We start from the raw sequence: 20,879 nt of genomic DNA on the forward strand, positions 1-20,879 counted from the left end.
TGTCAGGGCCCCTGCCCCCTTTTCCATGGGGTCTGCTCTAACACCCCAGCCAGAACTGTACCACTCACTGTCTGGATCCTTCTGCAGGCCTATCACCAACTATGCTAGAGTAGGGTCATTTAGGTATATGCTTCACCTCCATCATTAGATCTTAAGTTCCTGAAGAAGGCAAGGAGTGTTTTAGATGTTCACCAACCCTTCCAGTACAGCACAGTGTTCAATAAGTATTGATTGTTGATCAGTCAACACTTCCAAAGTATGATGGACAAGGTAAGGAAATCATTATATTTTTATGAAGTATATTCAAAATTTGCAGCTAGTATAAATGATATTTATGTAGTGGTTTTAATAACATGAAAAAATTCTTATGTTATAGTGTAAAAATTGTATATAGAATATAAAATCATATATACAGTAGCCACAGTATTGGCTAAAATAAGAAAACAAAAACTATGCATAGAAAAGACTGAAAGGGAACAGAAGTATCTGATTGTGGTTGTTTCTTAGGGACAGAAATATGAATGAATTTTATTTCCCTGTCTTTTAATTTTGTTTTGCATTTTTCATAATAAGAACATGCTAGTTTTGTACTAAAAATAAATTGAAAATTATCATGTTCAAATACAGTTTAAAAATTTCAGAAGCAATATAAATGTGTGGATTGGATAAGTTTAAACATCCAGAAGGGTAAAAGCTTGCTGCCAGTGGGTCATGGGGAAACTTGGTTAACAGGTATACTTTTTTTTTTTTTTTAAGAACAAGAATAGTTTAGGAAGAAACTGCACGATCAAGAATGGATTCAGACTCCATAATCTATCTTTCCGTTTGCTAAGAAGAATGTAGAAGTATTTAAATTAAGAATCTCTCTTTGGAGTAGAGGAAAGGAGCTGAAATGTCTAAAACATAACTACATGGCATGAAATACAAGTATTTAAGAGGCAAAGGACAACTTCTCTCTGATAAACTATAAGCAAACATTAAAGGCTAGAGAGAACTAGTATGAGACTTTTTGTTTTGTTTTTGTTCTTGGCCACATAATCAGTGACAAGTCTACAAGCACTAGGAAAGGCCCACCACAGGAATGCTAATAGTACCCACTGCAGAAATTTTTCTGATTCTAAGAGGAAAAAGGATGGAAATTACAAAAAAATGTTTTTCCTCGGTCTTGAAGAGAAAGACAAAATTAAATGAAGTGGTGATTTATATCAGTTGACCATTTTAGAAGGTATATGTGATACCTAACTGCATTTCTTTGAATTTTATGTTATTGTTTTCCTTAAAATATAAACATGAAGGTTATCAGTGTGGCTAGCATTTATAATTCTAGAAAGAGCTCAAACAAATGGATTGTGAACCAAAATATAATCTGCAAATTATCCACACTCAGCATAAGGTTATCTACTTCATCAATTTGGCCAAATTTTACAATGCCACTTCCTGATGGTTGTTATGTGAATTGCAGACACAGAATCTGAGAACAAATAATCCATCTCTCTAAGACTGTCTGTGCATAAAAAAAAAAAAAAAAGACAAATCACAAGATCTCTGCTTTTAAAAGCTCTCAATTCCTCACTAGTGTGGATTATTTCATTGGACAAAGATTATCCATTCAGGTTGGGTTAACATAACTGCAACCATAAGCCAGAGTTTTAATAGTACTTCATAAGAAACTAAAAATTTTTGAGTGAAGAAGTTGTTGAGAAACAAGGGAAAATATTAGAGAATTTTTATATACCAGTTACCATAACATTTAAGTTGCATTTTTACTTTGTTTTAGTCTACATCTTTCATCATAAAACTGAATTTCTGTCTAGGTCTGTTTACTGAAAGGGAAAAGAGCTTTCTTACAATATTTAGAGGTTTGCTTTCACAGCTTTCTTCTAAGAACTGGACCAGTTATCTTGGAAGTGATAAGTTTGTTATAGAAAACTACATTTGTTAACATGTTCTTTTTGTGTGCGTGTAGAAAATTATGTTTGTTCATAAATTCGATAGTTATTTCATTTTGGGAGACAGAATTGCTTCAAATGTTTTTAAATAAACATTTTTCAAATAGCATAACCCCTAGATGAAAGTCAAATACTTCACCAGTAGCCCAACTGAAAGGGCAGCTATTGTTCTGTTTTAGAGGGAAATATGGCTGTGTTGGATTTATTGCTAGATGGCAAGTTGTTTCAGTTGTGGCATATAACCTGGCTGTAAATGTGATGGTAAAAGTTGAGCAATTGAATCTCTGGGGAAAAAGCTCTAACTTATAGCTTCTATTAATTTTAGGAGTAAAAATACTTTCACCATGGCTGATATGCTTCCAATGTGATGTCACTGAATGTGGATCTGGGAAGAGATGCACATAGCATACCACTATGTGGTATTTCTACCATGTAGATAAATAAACATACATAGCCTCAAGAGCATAGATAATAGTAAAATCATTAGAAAAATATGAATGTTGATACTTATTAGCTTTTTAAAAGAATATTATTTATGTAAAGTCTGTTTAATTTTTAATAATGGCTGTGTTTAAAGACTGGCTCACAAAATCCCTCAAAATTGAATATTTGGTTCTCACAAGCCAATACAGACCTGTCCAGGGCACTACTGAACAAATCTAGCATCTGTACTATCAACGTTTGAGAGGAAGAAATCTGATAAGCTGCAGCATTAGTTCCATAACTGTTAAGGTGATGATCCAAGTGTGGGGTAAGATCTGAATAAGACCAAAAAGTTTATGGCTGAAAGACATACACTATCACCAATGCCCATCAATGGTAACACGTTGTCCGGTAACACATTGTCTTAGCCTTCATGTTCCAAACACAATCTTCTAACAGAAGGAATTTCAAGGGAAACTATGGCTATTCATAATTTTCTTTCCACACACTGCTTTCAAAGCTTAACCTCTGTAGAAGTTCTTATTCAGTATATAAAAATAACATTTTGTTTCTTTAAAAAGTCCTCTAAACTCTAGTGAATGCTTTGTTATTTTTGTTGTGTTTTATTGTAATATGGTGTCAGTTACTTAAGAAACATTTGGGAAGTATTTATACACATAATTTGCCTCTTACTCAGGGTTCACTAATTTCAAAATGTGGTGGACAACTAATTTCTGTTATAAACTTCTGCTTTCTTATTTCACTTTCTTTTCTTGTCAGACTGGACTGTTCTTGTTTTAATTTAGGGCAAGGATGGGGTTGAGAAGTTAAGATATATTAAAATCAATGAAGGAATCTTGGTTGATATACCAATCTCTAAAAAGACCCTTTGCTATGAAGCACTGAATCTGACAAAATGAAAGTTTAGAAGCACAAAAGATTTCAAAGTTGGTGACCTAATTGGAGTACAGTAGACTACGTATTGTTGGATCCCATTGGCTAGTATCTTGTTGAAGATTTTTTCATCCATGTTCATCAGGGAAATTATTCACCACAACCAAGTGGGATTTAAATCCTGGGATGCAGGGCGGGTTCAATATCTGTAAAAAAAAATCAATGTGACACATCACATCAAAAAGACAGGACGAGAACCACATGATCCTCTCAATAGATGTAGAGAAAGAATTTGACAAAATACAGCATCCCTTCTTGATAAAAACCCTCAAGAAAGTGGGGATAGAACGAGCATACCTCAAGATCATAAAAGCCATATACAAGTGACCCAATGCTAATATCATCCTCAATGGGGAAAAACTGAGAGCTTTCTCCCTAAGGTCAGGAACAAGACAGGGATGTCTACTCTCACCACTGTTATTTAACATAGTATTGGAAGTCTTAGCCTCAGCAATCAGAAAACACAAAGGAATAAAAAGCATCCAAACTGGCCAGGAGGAAGACCAACTTTCACTCTTTGAAGATGACATGATACTCTATATTGAAAACATAAGAGATTTCACCAAAAAAAACTGCTAGAACTGATCCATGAATTCAGCAAAGTGGCAGGATATAAAATCAATGCACAGAAATCAGTTGTATTCCTATACACCAATAATGAAGCAACAGAAAGAGAAATAAAGGAATCAATCCCATTTATAATTGTACCAAAAACCATAAAATACCTAGGAATAATCCTAACCAAAGAGGTGAAAAATTGATACACTGAAAACTATAGAAAGCTTATGAAAGAAATTGAAGACACAAAAAATGGAAAAATATTCCATGCTCCTAGATTGGAAGAACAAATATTGTTAAAATGTCGATACTACCCAAAGAAATCTACATATTCAGAGAAATCCCTATCAAAATTACACCAGCATTCTTCACAGGGCTAGAACAAACAATCCTAAAATTTCTATGGAACCAGAAAAGACCCCAAATAGCCAAAGAAAACTTGAAAAAGAAAACTGAAGCTGGGGACATCACAATCCCAGATGTTAAGCTGTATTAGAAAGCTGTAATCATCAAGACAGAATGGGACTGGCACAAGAAGAGACACTCAGATCAATGTAACAGAATAGAGAAATGGATCCACAAATGTATGGCCAATTAATCTTTGACAAAGCAGGAAAGAATATCCAATGGAATGGAATAAAGACAGTTTCTTCAACAAATGGTGCTGGGAAAACTGGATAGTGACATGCAGAAAAATGAACCTGGACCACTTTCTTACACCACACACAAAAATAAACTCAAAATGGATGAAAGGCCTAAATATAAGACAGGAAGACATCAAAATCCTAGAGAAGGAAGCAGGCAAAAACCTCTTTGACCTCGGCTGCAGCAACTTCTTACTCAACCCGTCTTCAGAGGCAAGGGAGAAAAAAGCAAAAATGAACTATTGGGACCTCATCAAAATAAAAACCTTCTGTACAGCAAAGAAAACAATCAGCAAAACTAAAAGGCAACTGACAGAATGGGAGAAGATATTTGCAAATGACATATCAAATAAAGGGTTAGTATCCAAAATCTATACAGAACTTATCAAACTCAAGACCCAAAAAACAAATAATCCAGTGAAGAAATGGGCAAAAGACATGAATAGACACTTCTCCAAAGAAGACATCCAGATGGCCAACCGACACATGAAAAAAATGCTCAACATCACTCATCATCAGGGAAATACAAATCAAAACTACAATGAGATACCACCTCACACCAGTCAGAATGGCTAACATTAACAACTCAGGCAACAAGAGATGTTGGCAAGGATCCGGAAAAAGAAGATCTCTTTTGCACTGCTGGTGGGAATGCAAACTGGTGCAGCTACTCTGGAAAATAGTATGGAGGTTCCTCAAAAAATTAAAAATAGAACTACCAGCTATGACCCAGCAATTGCACTATTAGATATCTATCCAAGGGATACAGGTGTGCTGTTTCGAAGCACCACATGCATCCCAATGTTTATAGCAGTGCTATTGACAATAGCCAAAATATGGAAGGAGTTCAAATATCCATCGATGGATGAATGGATACAGAAGATGTGGTATATACATACAATGGAGTATTACTCAGCAATAAAAAAGAATGAAATCTTGCCATTTGCAGCTATGTGGATGGAAGTAGAGGATATTATGCAAAGTGAAATTAGTCAGAGAAAGTCAAATATCATATGACTTCACTCATATGAGGACTTTAAGATATGAAACAGGTGAACATAAGGGAAGGGAAGCAAAAATAATATAAAAACAGGGAGGGGGAAAAACATAAGAGACTCTTAAATATAGAGAACAAACAGAAGGTTGTTGGATGGGTTGTGGGAAGGGGGAATGGGCTAAATGGATAAGGGGCATTAAGGAATCTACTCCTGAAATCATTGTTGCACTATATACTAACTAGGATGTAAACTTAAAAAATAATAATAAAATTAATTAATTAATTTAAAAAAATCTGACTTGGAGTACAGTAGACTACATGGGATGCTTATACTAACATCTGTACCCAGTCACATTACGCTCTTACCTGTATGGGATGAAACCTGGTTTTGGTGTTTCCTACGCCTTCTACTGTGGTAACAGCAGCCCCATACAGAGAGCAGATGGGCACCAGGTACGCTGTAACTGGATAGTGGCTGTGATAGCATTTTGTAAAGAAAACACATTGGAATCATAGGGAGTGACTAACATAATTCAGGGAGTCTAGGAAAGTCATGGGACTATATTTCTCTGAGAATACAGAGAACACTAGATAACAAAACAAAACAAAACAAAGTGTAAGTTTCTATAAGTGTCCAGGAAAGAACTTACATATGGCTGGCATCAAATGGTAGAGAAAAATGGAGAAAGAAAAATGAAGAGTTTTGTATAAGACCTCCAAGAAATCTCTCCCCCCACCCCATTCTAGGGAGAAGAAATCTTTTACTTTTAAGATTATATATTGTGGATTATATGTTGTGGATTATAAATAAACCACAATGGGGTAGTTTAATCCATTTGGTTTTCAACTATGCAAAGCTTTTAAATATACAGATACTTTGGTTGCATGTTAGTCCAATTAAATCAGAATCTGTGGGTGGGATCACTTCATCGCTTTTTAAGGCTCGTCAGCTGATTTCAACATACGGCCATATGTGGAAGCCACAAGTTTATGCCCTTATCTTGACCACCTCTCCTACAGTAGAGTCTGTATTAATGACAAAGTGGATGTGGTTAGCACAAGATTCTCATCTCACTGTTTGGAAATGGGGTCCAGACCTCAGTCCAATTTAGCTTTTTATTCCCACTCAGACTAAGTGGGAATGGGAAATTGTCTTTAAGTCATGGGAAATTGTCTCTCTCCCATGGAATGCTTCCTCTATTCTCCCACCCAGGAAGACAGTAAGCATGCAGTTCTTCTGGAAGAAAAGACAGAGTGCTGTTCTTGGCTCCACCAGCCTTTTGAATGATCAAAGGTGTTTGGAAACCAGCCAGCTGGCTGGTTGGGGACCCTGGGAGAGTGCATGATGTACAGGGCAAGAGTGTGTAGCAGATAAATTTTTGTTTTTTTTATGTCCTCCAAGTCCCCCTCCCCCATTAAATTTACTTCCTCTTAATCTTATCCCCCTCTCCCTTCTCTCTCAACTGCTCTTCCAGTGTTCATTGCTCTCCTCAGCCTTATCCTCATGCCTCATCTGGAAAATAGAAGCATGAGCCCCCTCCACTCCCAGCCCACTGCTTCTTACCCAGAGTTTCAGTCATTGCCCTGTGTTCTTGGCCAGGAGGGCAAGAGTCCTTCCTCCTCTTCCCCTGTGCTCTGGCTCCCATCTATTCTTCTCTCTCCATGGACCTGGTTCATCACCAACAGTTCTCTTAACCTCTTCCTTTCTAGAGTCTCATTTCCCTAAATTCCCTTGGATTTAAAAGTAAATTCAAGTGTTTGCTCTGCTACACAAAACAAAACAAACAAAACAAAACCCAATATCTCTCTCCAGCTACTGGTCCATCTTTCTTTCCCTCCTTAGTCAAGTTTCTTCAGGAATTGTCCACAACTTCCTGGCTTTCCAGCCATTCCTGTGCCATCTGTATCTCATCTTCCAGCCCCATCTCTCTGCTGCCCTTGGTCCGGGAGCAATCTAATGGCACTGGGCCACTCCCTGGTATCTCATACTATTGATCGCTTCTGTCTTCTTGGAACTTTCTCCACTTGATGTTCCTCCTTCAACTCTGATTACTCCCTCTTGGTCTTCTTTGTGGGGGTGTCTTTCTTTGTGCATATCCCAGTCTGTGGTTTTACAGTGTCCTGTACCTATAAGCATAGTATAAGCTCTCATAGTATGCTATGTTCCAGATGGCCTGGGTCTGAAAACCTGCCTTCACCACCAGCTGGCCCATATGATCTTGAGCCAGTTATTCAACTTTCTTTGCCTTGATTTTTTTTTTTCAGTGTGAGTGATAGTAATGCCTATTTCAAAGATGTTTTTCAGACTAAATATGATAATATATGTAACCTACTTTGAACGGTGCCTGGCATACAGTAAGCATTAGAAAAATGATAGCTATTTTTATTATCATTTTTAATATTTATATTGACAGCTTCCAGTAAGTTATAGCTCCAGATGAGACCTCTTCTCTGAATGACAGAACTCTTTATCTAGATGCCTGTGGACAATCCCTCTTGGGTATCCTGTAATTACCCCAATATGATGTGTTCAAAGCTAAACTTACTACTTTCCCTTCCTCTGCTCCCCCTCTCCCGTGTTCCCTAATTTGTGAACAGTACCACCCAGTGACTTAAGACAAAAACTTGGAATCACACCAGACAACTCCTGCTTCAGAACCACTTTCAATTATAGTGAGCAAATTTACATTTTAGGCCAAGGTAATCTGAGACCTCATTCAGCCCTTCCAGGCAAATAACTCCTCTTAGTATATGTCAAAGACCTAAATCTACCAGGACAATGTATCACTTCTTTGTGTTTAAGCCATTCTTACCTGACCCCCACTCTGAAATCTCTTGCTTAAAACCAAAGAAGTATTTGTATAGAAATAGATAGCATGGCCCTGAGAGACTGACACACAGGACAGATATACTCTGATGGGAACAAGGTAATGGGAAAGATTTGGAGCTTAGGAAGTTGCAGGGTGAGCAGGCCTGGAGGTAGAAGAGAGGGGGAATGCCTGTGGACAGGAAAAGTAGGAGGCTCTGTGTCCTTCCTAGATGTGCCCAGGGCAGGGCTTGGCCCAACACAAAGGATACTGGACCTTCCTGGACTTGGACTTGTATCTTGACACCATGACAGTGCAGGCGCCACAGCCTTCTCCCCCACAGCTGTACTTGGTGCCTATGAGGCAGACTGGAAAGGGAGGAGTCTAGGAATAGAGGGGCCCAGGTCACTGCTTTTCATGCTCTTCTTCCTCAGATACTGATAACAAGTAACATGTTTTCTTGAGTCTTTCTTGTTTAGAGAGCTGTTCCTTTTTTTTTTTGGCATATAAATGAGTTCACTGATTACAGATGAGAATAAATCCTCACTGACTCACACTGCCTTATCTGCAATCCTCCAGGCCAGATTCGTTTCTGATGCAAAATTTTCCATATTTTACAAAGGTAATAAGGTAGCATTCCCAGTGGGTCTACAAGGCAGCACCTTGTAATCAAACACATTAATATTTCTGCAATGAACCGTAGGGATATTCACACTAAGTGGGATACATGAAGACTACCAACAGCCTCATGAGACATCAGGGTTTATATTCAAATGAGGTATAAAAAAAGCTTTTGAATTCAGAGTTGTGGACAATGGGTCACTGTGGAGGTGGTGGGAAATGGTGCATCAGAAAAACTTAGAAAATCCTTCTGTGAGGCTTAACTTTCCCTGCTCAGCAATGTATGCTTTTACCTCCTTATTGGATAGGGAATATTAATTTAATAACCATGGTTCCTAAACTGGTAACATCAGCAACCACTGTGTACATCTTCCCTACAAGATGTTTGCATTTTTTCATAAAGAGGGACAAATAGTATATGTAAACCTCCTGCTTTAGGTTCTATAAGAATCTATTAGAATTTGCTTTGGACCTTTTTCAAGTGAGGTTTAAAAAGGATTTTGTGGGTGGAGGTCATAATTGGCTTGGGCAGAGGTTAAGCTAATTTCATCTTGGAAATTGCTGCCCATGAAGAGATAATAGCTGGTCAGGACACCCCTGGAGTAAAGAGCTCAGAGATTGTCTGCGGAGGTCTGGAGGAGCCCCCCCTCCTCTGTTCTTTTGTCCCCAGTCTGAGCCAGTCATTTCTGCACAAGTGGGTCAAGCTTTCCACCTTTAGGCAGGGGCTCAAAGTCAAGTGCCATTGAACAGGGCATCGAACAGGGCAGAAAAGGCAAGAAACCCTTTCTCTGTGACTCTGGTGTCCTGAAGTTTCCAAGTAAAGGAATCTAGTTGTTGTCTGGCTCAAAGACAGAGGCTACTTTTGAGTTTTCACTTTGTCAGACCTTAAGATAGCTCTGTGATGTACATTTTAACATTGCCTTGAGTGAAAAGTGAAAGATGGATTCAACCAGCTGTTTTCTCCTTTGGTCACCAAATAGCTAGTTTGAATCCTCCTTCCTCCACCCCCACCAGATGTACCAGACTCAGTTACTTACAATTCTGCTGACTCATTCTGAATCTCATCATTAGGTGGGGTTGCCAGATAAAATGTAGGATGCCCAGTTAAATCTGAACCTCAGATAAGTAACAAGTGATATTTTAGTATAAGTATGCTTCATGTATTCAAATTTAACTGGGTATACTATATTTCTATATGCTAAAGCTAGCAACCCAACTTAGGTCAAATACAAACAATAATATATCAGAAGTTTATTTTGAGGGCCTTTTAAGCAGAAGAGCCCAAAGTGTCCTCAAGATAAACAGCCCTGCAGCATATCCAGAAGAAGCTACCCTGACACTAGATACTAGCAGCCAAAGTGTACAGTTGACTCTGGAATTTCCAACGGGAGCCAGTCTTTCATTAGTGAGTAATTGTTTCCCATGGTGAGGGAGCATAAGGCAAGCTGCTACCTCGCAACATGCCCTTGGGATAAGTGTGACATTCCTCAGGCACTCCTGGCTGCCCAAGAGCAAAGAAAAGGACAGAAAACAAATGGTTAAACTGACAGAGTCTCCATCTGTTTACAAATGTCTTAGTAATATTACAAGAAAAGGGCAATCTTGTCAGTAGCCTAATCTCCAGGAACTCCCTACTATTTTAACGATAATGCTTCGCTAGAGGGAAAAACAACCTTAGCTTGATAATAGCTAGGCCTCCAGTAATCTGTAAATATTCTTTAGCATATGGAAATCCCTTTAAGAAACTTCCTCTTGACTTTACCTTCCCCCAAACTCCACAATATATAAGCAGTCACTCTTCACAACCCCAGTGCAGCTCTTTATGTCCACAGGTCCTGTCCCTGTGCTTTAATAAAATCATGTTTTTGCACCAAAGACATCTTCAAGAATTCTTTCCTGGCTGTAATCTCTGAACCTCACCACCCTACCAGCACCAAACTGCATCATCCTATGCCAGGAAAGGAATGTGCCATTGGGGTCAAACTTGGTTCTTTGCCTCAAGGACCTCACTTCTCCTCTGTCTCTTACCACACTCTCCCACTCCCTCACAGCTCTTTATTTCCACCAGAATAAATTTCTTTTAGTTCCTCAAAAGCACTACATTCTGACCCATCTGACCTTAACTCATACTGCTGACTGGAATAGCTTCACCCCCCTCCCCCCCCACCTCCAGCCTTCTGTTTGCTCAGCAAACTCCTACTCAACCCTCATTTCTTCCTTCCCTCCCTGTGAGAAATAAGCCCACTGACCCAATCAAAGGACGGAGGTGGAGACTTGGAGCACAGTGAAGTGAGGCTTTAATCAACATTCTTGCAAGAGCAGGTGTCTGATGGACAGGCACACTAGGGGTAGAATATGGAAGGGAGATAGGGATGCCTACAAACAAATTTTGTTCTTTGTGTCACTGTGTTCCATCTTGGGAATGATACCTAAGCCAGGCTCCAAGTCAGCAGCAAACTGGGATCTTGTGGGAATATAAAGTTTTTATATTATTGGAGACCCATCTTAAGGAAAAGCACGCGATTATGAATATAAACTGGGCACAAGGCTTTGGAAAGGGCCATGGAAATCCTGTGAAAAGTGAAATAGGCTGGTGCTGATGTGTACATGTGGGGTGCTGGTTCTGGTGGAAAATCTGTTCATTCACAAATATTTATGAAAATTACCTACTTGAGGAACAAGTTAAAAATAAAATCCCTGACTGCATCCCAGAAATGCTGCCTCTATAATCAGAGGTTGGAGCCTGGAAATATCAGGTGAGTCTTATTTACTCAGAATGACTTATTTATGATATTAAGCACCAGAAAGGAATGGACAGAGGGGTCACTGGGGAGACGGGCCAATGGGAGGCTGAGGGTGATTATGCGTAGGGCTGGTTCTGGCCATGCTTACTTGGGAGTGCATGAATTTTCAGCTTGCTCCTTATATAGATGAATTTCTTCATTTTAGGATGTCCAGAGAAAGCATGATGGATTTAGAAGTGATATAAAAGGGAAGTGACAGGGAGTGCTGACTAACACTGAGATTTTGAAGCTGGTAGATGGGAGATGGCATTCCCAGTGAGGGAGGACTTAGCCTGTTTTGATTTTGTTTTGTTTTGTTTTTTAGTGATAAGTCCAGGTGCTGGAATAGTGAGTGGAATAGGACATTAGGGGACATTACTGGCTAGAGTAGTAAAATGATAGGTTAGGAAACCAGACTGCAAGGGGTTAAATAGTGAGAGACCGAGTCTGGAGAGAAAAATGCAGCATCAGGTACACATAATTTCTTAGATAAGTTTGGCAAGGAATTAACAGGGAGAAACAAAGTAATGTTTTTAGATGTGTATGTTGGGAGGCAAAAAGACAGAAGTGGGGAAAGAAGTGATGATCCTGGAGGGAGGCAACAACATCATCTTATACACCATTGAAGGCCCAGAGCCTAACACAGTGCCTGGCTCTTAGTAGGTGTTCAATAAGTATATGTATTTTAACTTATTACTTTGAGATACTTATAGTTTCCTAGGAAGTTGCAAAAATGGTACAGTGACAATACCGGTCACCTAGCTTCACCCAAAGATGATATCCACATAGCTATAGTACAACATCAAATCCAGGAAGCTGACATGGGTACTACACTGATAACGAGACTAGAGAGCTTATTCAGATTTTACCACTTAAACATGCGTGCACACCATATATGTACAGTTCTATGAAATTTTATCTCATAGCTAGATCTGTGTAACCACTGTCACAATCATTCCCTTGTTCTTCCTCTGTATGGCTGTCCCCAAAACCAAGAAATTCTTTCTGAATATTTATTGCGGGTCTATTGAAGGTCTTAGTGGAGTAGGGAGTGAAAACAGGTCCAGATCAGAGGTAGAGAGCTGAGAGTGCATTAGCTCTATGTTGGACTTTTGAAATATGTTTATAGAACCTTGTTTTCTCCAATAAGAATTATGAAAAGGTGTAGGTGACAAATCAATGAAGTCCTCAGGGGAAACTCCTGTCAGTGACATGCACCCCTAGGAACTGACTGGATGTTTTTATTTTAATGCTCCTGAATGTAAAACTGTCATCAGCTAACCAGGGGACTCAAAAAGTCATAAAGTTATTTCTAAAGTTAGCATACTCATGTTTCACTGGATGATTCTTTTGGTTTTGCTCAGGTGAAAAACAACAACAACAACAACAACAACAAATAAAGCATAAATCTCTCTTTTTGGATGTATTCTGTCAGCTACAACTAGATTCTACAAATCGAACAGAAGGGTATTTACCTTGAGCAAATACAGGGTGACTTTCTTCAGAAGTATTAGCATGTTCACTTTTTGCGACCCAATCCAGATTGATTACAGTCAAATATAAGGATATGGACTTTCCTTGGGTAGAATAGATTTACTTCAGGACCAGCATTCTTCTCTGTGACCTACATTATGAAATGAGAAAAGAAATGTTATGGCAATTCTATCCATTGTTTTGGGGACATGTGTTTTTTTGACAGATGGTGGTTTCACAAGGGAAGAAAATAACAAAGGAAACTTTTCTAACAGTTGGATCCAATTTTAAAGAAATTATGGAGCATTATTTCAATGTCTGTGAATTTTCCAATATATATGACAATTATAAGTTCTGGATTGTTTTTTCTTACAACTGTAAGGTTCCAAAATTGACTCAGGTAACTCGTGGTCATAGGAAGTCCTAGAAAAAGTTAGCCAGAGATTTCTTAACAGAGTCATGGAGGAGTGTGTTATAAAGGGAGCTCCTCCTGCTCCACACTTTGCTTCCAGCTCCCTAGTGGAGTGGAGGTGCCACTATCTGAAGGAAGAGCAGAAGGGAGCATGAATCTGGTTCTGCCTCTCATGTCACACTCCTGGCTGCTACTGCCAATAGATCAAAGCTGGCACATGAGAGGAAAACTGTCTGCTCTCCCTGGCCAAGGCAGTTATTCTGCTGGGTACAGTCAGGCAAGATTAGAAAGAAGGGGAGAGAAACTTACCAGGAAGTGTAGAAACCCAGAAACAGAAGACAGCATTCCACTAAAAGTGTTTTTTACTTTTCTCACCCCAGAAAAAGGCAACAAATCACATTATTCTTCATACGCTGCCTGCTATTTCCAAAACCCTTTCTGAGTCCTCAGAAGATTTACCCAGTCAGAGATGAGCTCATCACCCCTTCACTCGGAATCTTAGCATGAGGAGGGGGCTAAGTATGGTGGCATCTCAGAAACAAAGCATTATTTCCAAAGGTGGGAACAAGAAAGGAGGAGGGAGTGATGGTGTGCAAGCCAGAACTACTATAACTTCCTCCTGTCTCCACTATAAGGAGAGGACACAGCCGAATGGCACTATTCTGTGCTATAAAGACATCCATATACCTGAGACAACATTCTAGGTAAATAGACATCCATATACCTGAGACAACTTTCCCCAAGTACTTTAGTTGCCTGATGAGTACAACACTTGATTTAATGCTGTCTCCTTCAATCATGACATGGCTTCAGGTTCCAAATGAAGAAAAAGGAAGGCAAGATTAGACTCTGGGAAATTAATTAAAGCCTGCCAACTGCAATTTTGACATATTTGAAATATACAGTACCTCCAGACATTTAAAATAAATATTTCAGTAATCATATGAGAAATACTGGTCATACCAATAGCTGCACTCACAAAATTGTATGGGTACATCCTGTTTCCTCCAGTAATTTATAGACACTCAGGAAATAAATTCCTTTTTAGTAAGTATATGAAAAGGGGAGAAACCTAACCAGTAACTGGAGAGATACAAGAAAGCTCCCCCAAGACACCATGCCCATTAGATTAGCAAATCCTAGAAGGTCTGATTATAATAAGTTTTGGCACATTAAAGATTGGCAAATCATCTACTGGCAGGGAGACAGCACCTGTCATGCAATGAACTGTGGGGAAATGTAACTTGTGCAGGATTCTGGAAAGCCACCTGGCAGGGCCTATGAAATCACTATGGTACAATCTCACTTAGAGATTCTTTTGCCAGTATTGGTGAGGAGACACATCGTAGGATGTTCACTGAAGCATTTCTTGGGGGTAGTGGGGAACTGGAAGCATCCTACGTGTCTACCACTAGGGCACTGGATAAGCAGAATGAAGGAGGTGCACACCCGGGGGAACTAGCATGAAGAAGTAACAAGCCAGGTCTTCAAAGAGCAACATGGATAAATCTTAAGAACAGTGGTGAGTCATAAAAAGGTATTTATAGGTCACAATACCATTGGTGTAAGTTAAGAATACACACACACACTCATGCATGTTATGCCCAGAATTCGTGATCCCCAAAGACCACCAGGGAGCCGAGTCCGATGCAAAAGCAAAAGAGCCTTTATTCGAGCTAGCTCGAGCTCAATCCCCTACCTGCACCGACACAGCGGTGAGATACCGGGGAGAGAGAGCGAGTTTCAAAAGCACAAAGGTTTTATTGGGGTCTAGGGGCAGTTGGAAGGGAATGGCTGTGGCCTCAGCCAATTGGCTGGGTAAGGGTCGTGGCCTTGGCCAATTGGCTGGGGAAGGGTCAGAGTCCTGTTACTCAAGGGGAGGAGGCGTGGTCGGCCGGCGTAGGTCCGCCCCTTCAATGCACAGGTCAAACACTATATATTTCAAACATACATTTATATTTCTAAATATTCACGTGGAAAGTAGATGGGAAGGATATATATTTAAAATGCACAAAAGTGGATGTTTATGGGGGAAGGAAATAAAGAGAAGATAGGACATAAGAAGAAAAAAAAAATGAAATAATATAAAACAAAAGAGAAGCCTTGTCCAGACCGTGATGATGGTGTGCCATGGACAGACAAGTGTACTTTGCTCAACTCTATGCCCCTGGGTCTAAAGGAAGGAAAGATAACCACAAAAAATAACCAGTTTCTTCAAATAAGTTTATGATTTCCTCCTCCTTGGCCATCTGTAACTTGTCTTAGAAGTTTGTAAGACAGAAAAGGGTAAAAACAGCAAAATATTGGCTGTGATTTCAAAAGATTGGAGACCTGGAGAGGGAATAATCATTCTAATGTGATATTAAGGAAGAAATGGTTTTATTTGCCAACAAAGGAAAAGCAGAAAAGCCCATTTTCCTCACACTCAGAAAAATTTTTAGCTTTTGATTTACTACAAACTCTCACTCAGAAATTGTTTTTCTGATGTTCCAGTTGGCTTCAGGTCATTCAAGATCCTGATCTACTTGTAAGCATTATTGCTAAACCCAGGTTTTTTCTTTTCTTTCTCTTTCACTTTTTGTTGTTTAGTTCATAGGTTTCATAAAAATGATGTTTCTCTGCTATTTGACAGGCAAAAATCCCAAGAACTTTTGTCTTGATTAAAGTTGTGTTTCTTTCTTTAGGGAAGAACATCAGTAATCTAACACAACTGAGGCTTGAGAAGCAAAAACATTAACACCAAGTTATTGTCCAAAATAATTTTCTATTTTAATATTTTACTAGTTTTTTTTTCCTCTAATTGTCCCAAAGCACCTCGAACCTTTCATTTATTCATTTTGCTCATTCGAGCAACTAGCACAAGCTAAGTACCAGAGTTGCCACATCTCTTCCAAAGTGGAGAAGGTAGTCTATTTACTCCATTTTGGGGGCAGAGATGCTTGAGCCTCTACGTTAACTGATTAGTCTGAGGAGATTAAGACAAAACAAAATCATTCTTTGCTATTATCAACCCCCATGTCATATATGCCTTCTACTAAAATAGCATTGGTGAACTCAAGTAGAGCTAATATCTGAATAAAGGGGGAATGACCTTAATTTTTCATATCTGTGTCAGATTTGACTTCTGTTTTATTATAACAAATAAAATGAGAGTTCCTTACTGATTGCAGAAGAAAGCAAAGGCCCTCATGCTTTAATACTTTGCACCAAACCTTGAACTAATGATCAATGTTCAAGCTCATACTACCAAACATGACTTGAAAAAGATAGAAGAGAGAGGATAAAGACATAACAAATGGCATTGTAGTGAAAAAGATTAGTTTAGCTTTTGTCCCTGGTATACAAAAATTCATATTAATCATCTCATAAACTTACCTTTCTTCCATTCACACACACATACACAAAATCAGCTCATCAGAATTGGGAACAGAAGCCATAGTACCAGGGGGGAAAAAATGCCTCCACCAGAATAGAGGTCTCCCCCACCCCTACAAAGAGCAGATATGTTAGAGCAAAAATCTGAGTGCCTATCAGTCTTGGGAAAGCCCACCCTGCAGCATAGGCTGACATGGAGTGATTTATAGCCACACTGCCAGACCAGGAGCACCAACCAGGGCTCTCTGCCAGCCTGCCCACAGGGACTGTGAATGGCTCTTGGCGCACCCTGTCTCCTCCTTTAAGAGTCAAGTCAGTGTCTTTGCCTGTCCCTTTTGGAGTCTCACTGCTTTCTCTAGGGGAATTTGTTTAAAGCCAGGGACTGACAGATAAAAAGTGAGTTTTAAACAGGCTGTTATCTAACCAATAGTATCTAACCATTGATCAATACAAGGCTATTAAAACTCATAAGACTTGAGGTGCCTGGGTGGCTCAGTTGGTTAAGCATCCAAGTCTTGATTTTGGCTCAGGTCATGATCTCACAGTTCATGGGAATGAGCCCCATGCTGGACTCTGCACTGATAGCACAGAGACTGCTTGGGATTCTCTCTCTCCCTCTCTATCTGCCCCTCCCCTGCTTGTGAACATGCTCTTTCTCAAAATAAGTAAACATTAAAAAAATTTGTTTTAAACGTTTATTTATTTTTGAGAGAGAGAGAGAGACAGAGAGAGACAGAGTGAGAGTGGGGTAGGGGCAGAGAGAGAGGGAGACACAGAATCTGAAGCAGGTCCCAGGCTGTGAGCAGTCAGCACAGAGGCCGATGTGGGGCTCGAACCCACCAACCAAGAGATCATGACCCAAGCCAAAGTCAGATGCCCAACTGACTGAGCCACCCAGGTATCTCTCAAAATAAATAAACATTAAAAAGCCCTCCTAAGACTTTAATTTTTCTTAGGTTTTTCCTATGTTAAAGAGCAAAGGGAAGATTTCCCCATGCATGTAACTTCATAGAAATGTGTCTTGGGGCCCCTAGGTGGCTCAGTCAGTTAAGCGGCTGACTTCCGCTCAGGTCATGATCTCACAGCTCGAAGTCTTGTGAGTTCAAGCCCTACGTCGGGCTCTGTGCTGACAGCTCAGAGCCTGGAGCCTGCTTCCAATTCTGTGTCTCCCTCTCTCTCTGACCTTCCCCTGCTCGCGGTCTGTCTCTGTCTCTCTCTGAAAAATAAATAAACATTAAAAAACCCTGTCTTTAAAACTCATTTATAACAATCTGCAAATATATTCTCTTTCCTTAATCTTTTTTTGTAATCAACTTGTTTCTTCAAATTTAAGCATTCATGACATCAAACTACCTAAAACCATAAGCATGTACACAGGCTTGCCATGCACCAGAATCTGTTCTCAGGCTCCTTTAATACTTCAACAGCTTGGTAAATATTATCATCTTTGCTTTAGAGACAAAGGAACTGAAGCAACAGAGATATTAAGCAACTTTCCCAGTATCATGCAAGCAAATAGGTGGCAGAGTTGCTCCAGAGACTGTGTCTCTAACGTCCTTCCTGTGGTCCAGATACAAACATGGTAGGAAAAGAGGCTGGAGGAGTAGGCACTCCAGAGAATGTACGGAGGCATTATAGGTATAGTTAGAGTTATGCTGGGTCTTCTAAATATGATGGGAAGCCATTGGAGGGTTTTGAGAAGGGGGTGACAGGATCTTATTTAAATTTTTAAAAGATTGCTTTGTCTGCTTTGCAGAGAATGAAAGGTGGGAGCAGGTGTGGGAGAAGAGAGATAACTGGAAGTTAGTGGCACTAAAGAGATGATGAGGCCTGGAGGAGGGTGACAGTGGGAAGGTGGGTAAAAAGGGGTCAGATTTACTGAAGGATTGGATGTGACATGTTGGGAGGGGCTGAGTCAAGGATGTCTCTGCAGCTCTTGGGTTCAGCAGGTGGATGGGACTATTTTTTCCATCTTAAGTTCTATTTGGACATGTTAAGTTTGGAAAGCCTAAAGAACATAAAAATGGAGATGGTGAGCAGGTTGTTGGATATTCAAAATTGCCTTCTATGCTTTTTATCTTGAGGAGAAGGAGGACTCCATTTCTGGGGCAGAATTTCACCTCAGGGACTCCAATCCAGCTTTCCTTTAAGCTCCAAGTCTGACCTTACCAACTGAGCAGTATGGCTATGCATTCCCCTGCCTTGCTGCCTCCACAGTGGACATTCTCATCTTCTCTGAGTGCTCCTTATCCAAATAGCAGTTTGTTCTTTTTTTTTTTTTTTTTTTTTTGCTTATTTATTTATTTTTCAATATATGAAATTTATTGGCAAATTGGTTTCCATACAACACCTGGTGCTCATCCCAAAAGGTGCCCTCCTCAATACCCATCACCCACCCTCCCCTCCCTCCCACCCCCCATCAACCCTCAGTTTGTTCTCAGTTGAAAGAAGTAAGATTTTCCAACATTCCAGTAGGAATACAAATATATATATAATAATTTTTGCTTCTTTTTTTTTTTTAAATTCAAATGTACTTTTTATTCTCCACAAATTGTTAGACTAGAAGTAGTTCTCAGATGCTGTTCCTATCCCCCTCTTGGTATTTAGCAATTTAAAAAATCAACTTCTGTATGCCAGTGCACAGCAATTGGAAGAAGGAAAAGGCATTACCAGCAGTAACCCAGCCACCCCTATTCCTTTTTATTTTTTTTTTATTTTTTATTTATTTTTTATTTTTTTTTTATTTTTTAATATATGAAATTTACTGTCAAATTGGTTTCCATACAACACCCAGTGCTCATCCCAAAAGGTGCCCTCCTCAATACCCATCACCCACCCTGCCCTCCCTCCCACCCTGCCCTCCCTCCCACCCCCCATCAACCCTCAGTTTGTTCTCAGTTTTTAACAGTCTCTTATGCTTTGGCTCTCTCCCACTCTAACCTCTTTTTTTTTTTTTTTTTTCCTTCCACTCCCCCATGGGTTTCTGTTATGTTTCTCAGGATCCACATAAGAGTGAAACCATATGGTATCTGTCTTTCTCTGTATGGCTTATTTCACTTAGCATCACACTCTCCAGTTCCATCCATGTTGCTACAAAAGGCCATATTTCATTTTTTCTCATTGCCACGTAGCATTCCATTGTGTATATAAACCACAATTTCTTTATCCATTCATCAGTTGATGGACATTTAGGCTCTTTCCATAATTTGGCTATTGTTGAGAGTGCTGCTATAAACATTGGGGTACAAGTGCCCCTATGCATCAGTACTCCTGTATCCCTTGGATAAATTCCTAGCAGTGCTATTGCTGGGTCATAGGGTAGGTCTATTTTTAATTTTCTGAGGAACCTCCACACTGCTTTCCAGAGAGGATGCACCAATTTGCATTCCCATCAACAGTGCAAGAGGGTTCCCGTTTCTCCACATCCTCTCCAGCATCTATAGTCTCCTGATTTGTTCATTTTGGCCACTCTGACTGGCGTGAGGTGGTATCTGAGTGTGGTTTTGATTTGTATTTCCCTGATAAGGAGCGACGTTGAACATCTTTTCATGTGCCTGTTGGCCATCTGGATGTCTTCTTTAGAGAAGTGTCTATTCATGTTTTCTGCCCATTTCTTCACTGGGTTATTTGTTTTTCGGGTGTGGAGTTTGATGAGCTCTTTATAGATTTTGGATACTAGCCCTTTGTCCGATGTGTCATTTGCAAATATCTTTTCCCATTCCGTTGGTTGCCTTTTAGTTTTGTTGGTTGTTTCCTTTGCTGTGCAGAAGCTTTTTATCTTCATAAGGTCCCAGTAATTCACTTTTGCTTTTAATTCCCTTGCCTTTGGGGATGTGCCGAGTAAGAGATTGCTACGGCTGAGGTCAGAGAGGTCTTTTCCTGC

General features: G+C 39.6%; 1 pseudogene; it reads right to left on the reverse strand.

The window, feature by feature from the left end:
• The window catches only part of LOC132671047 (aldehyde oxidase 4-like), a 64,804-nt pseudogene extending 51,475 nt beyond the window's left edge, over positions 1 to 13,329 (reverse strand).
• Between the last annotated feature and the right edge of the window lie 7,550 nt (positions 13,330 to 20,879).

This window comes from Panthera onca, chromosome C1, assembly GCF_046562875.1.
Source record: "Panthera onca isolate mPanOnc1 chromosome C1, mPanOnc1 haplotype 2, whole genome shotgun sequence".
Lineage (NCBI taxonomy): Eukaryota > Metazoa > Chordata > Mammalia > Carnivora > Felidae > Panthera > Panthera onca.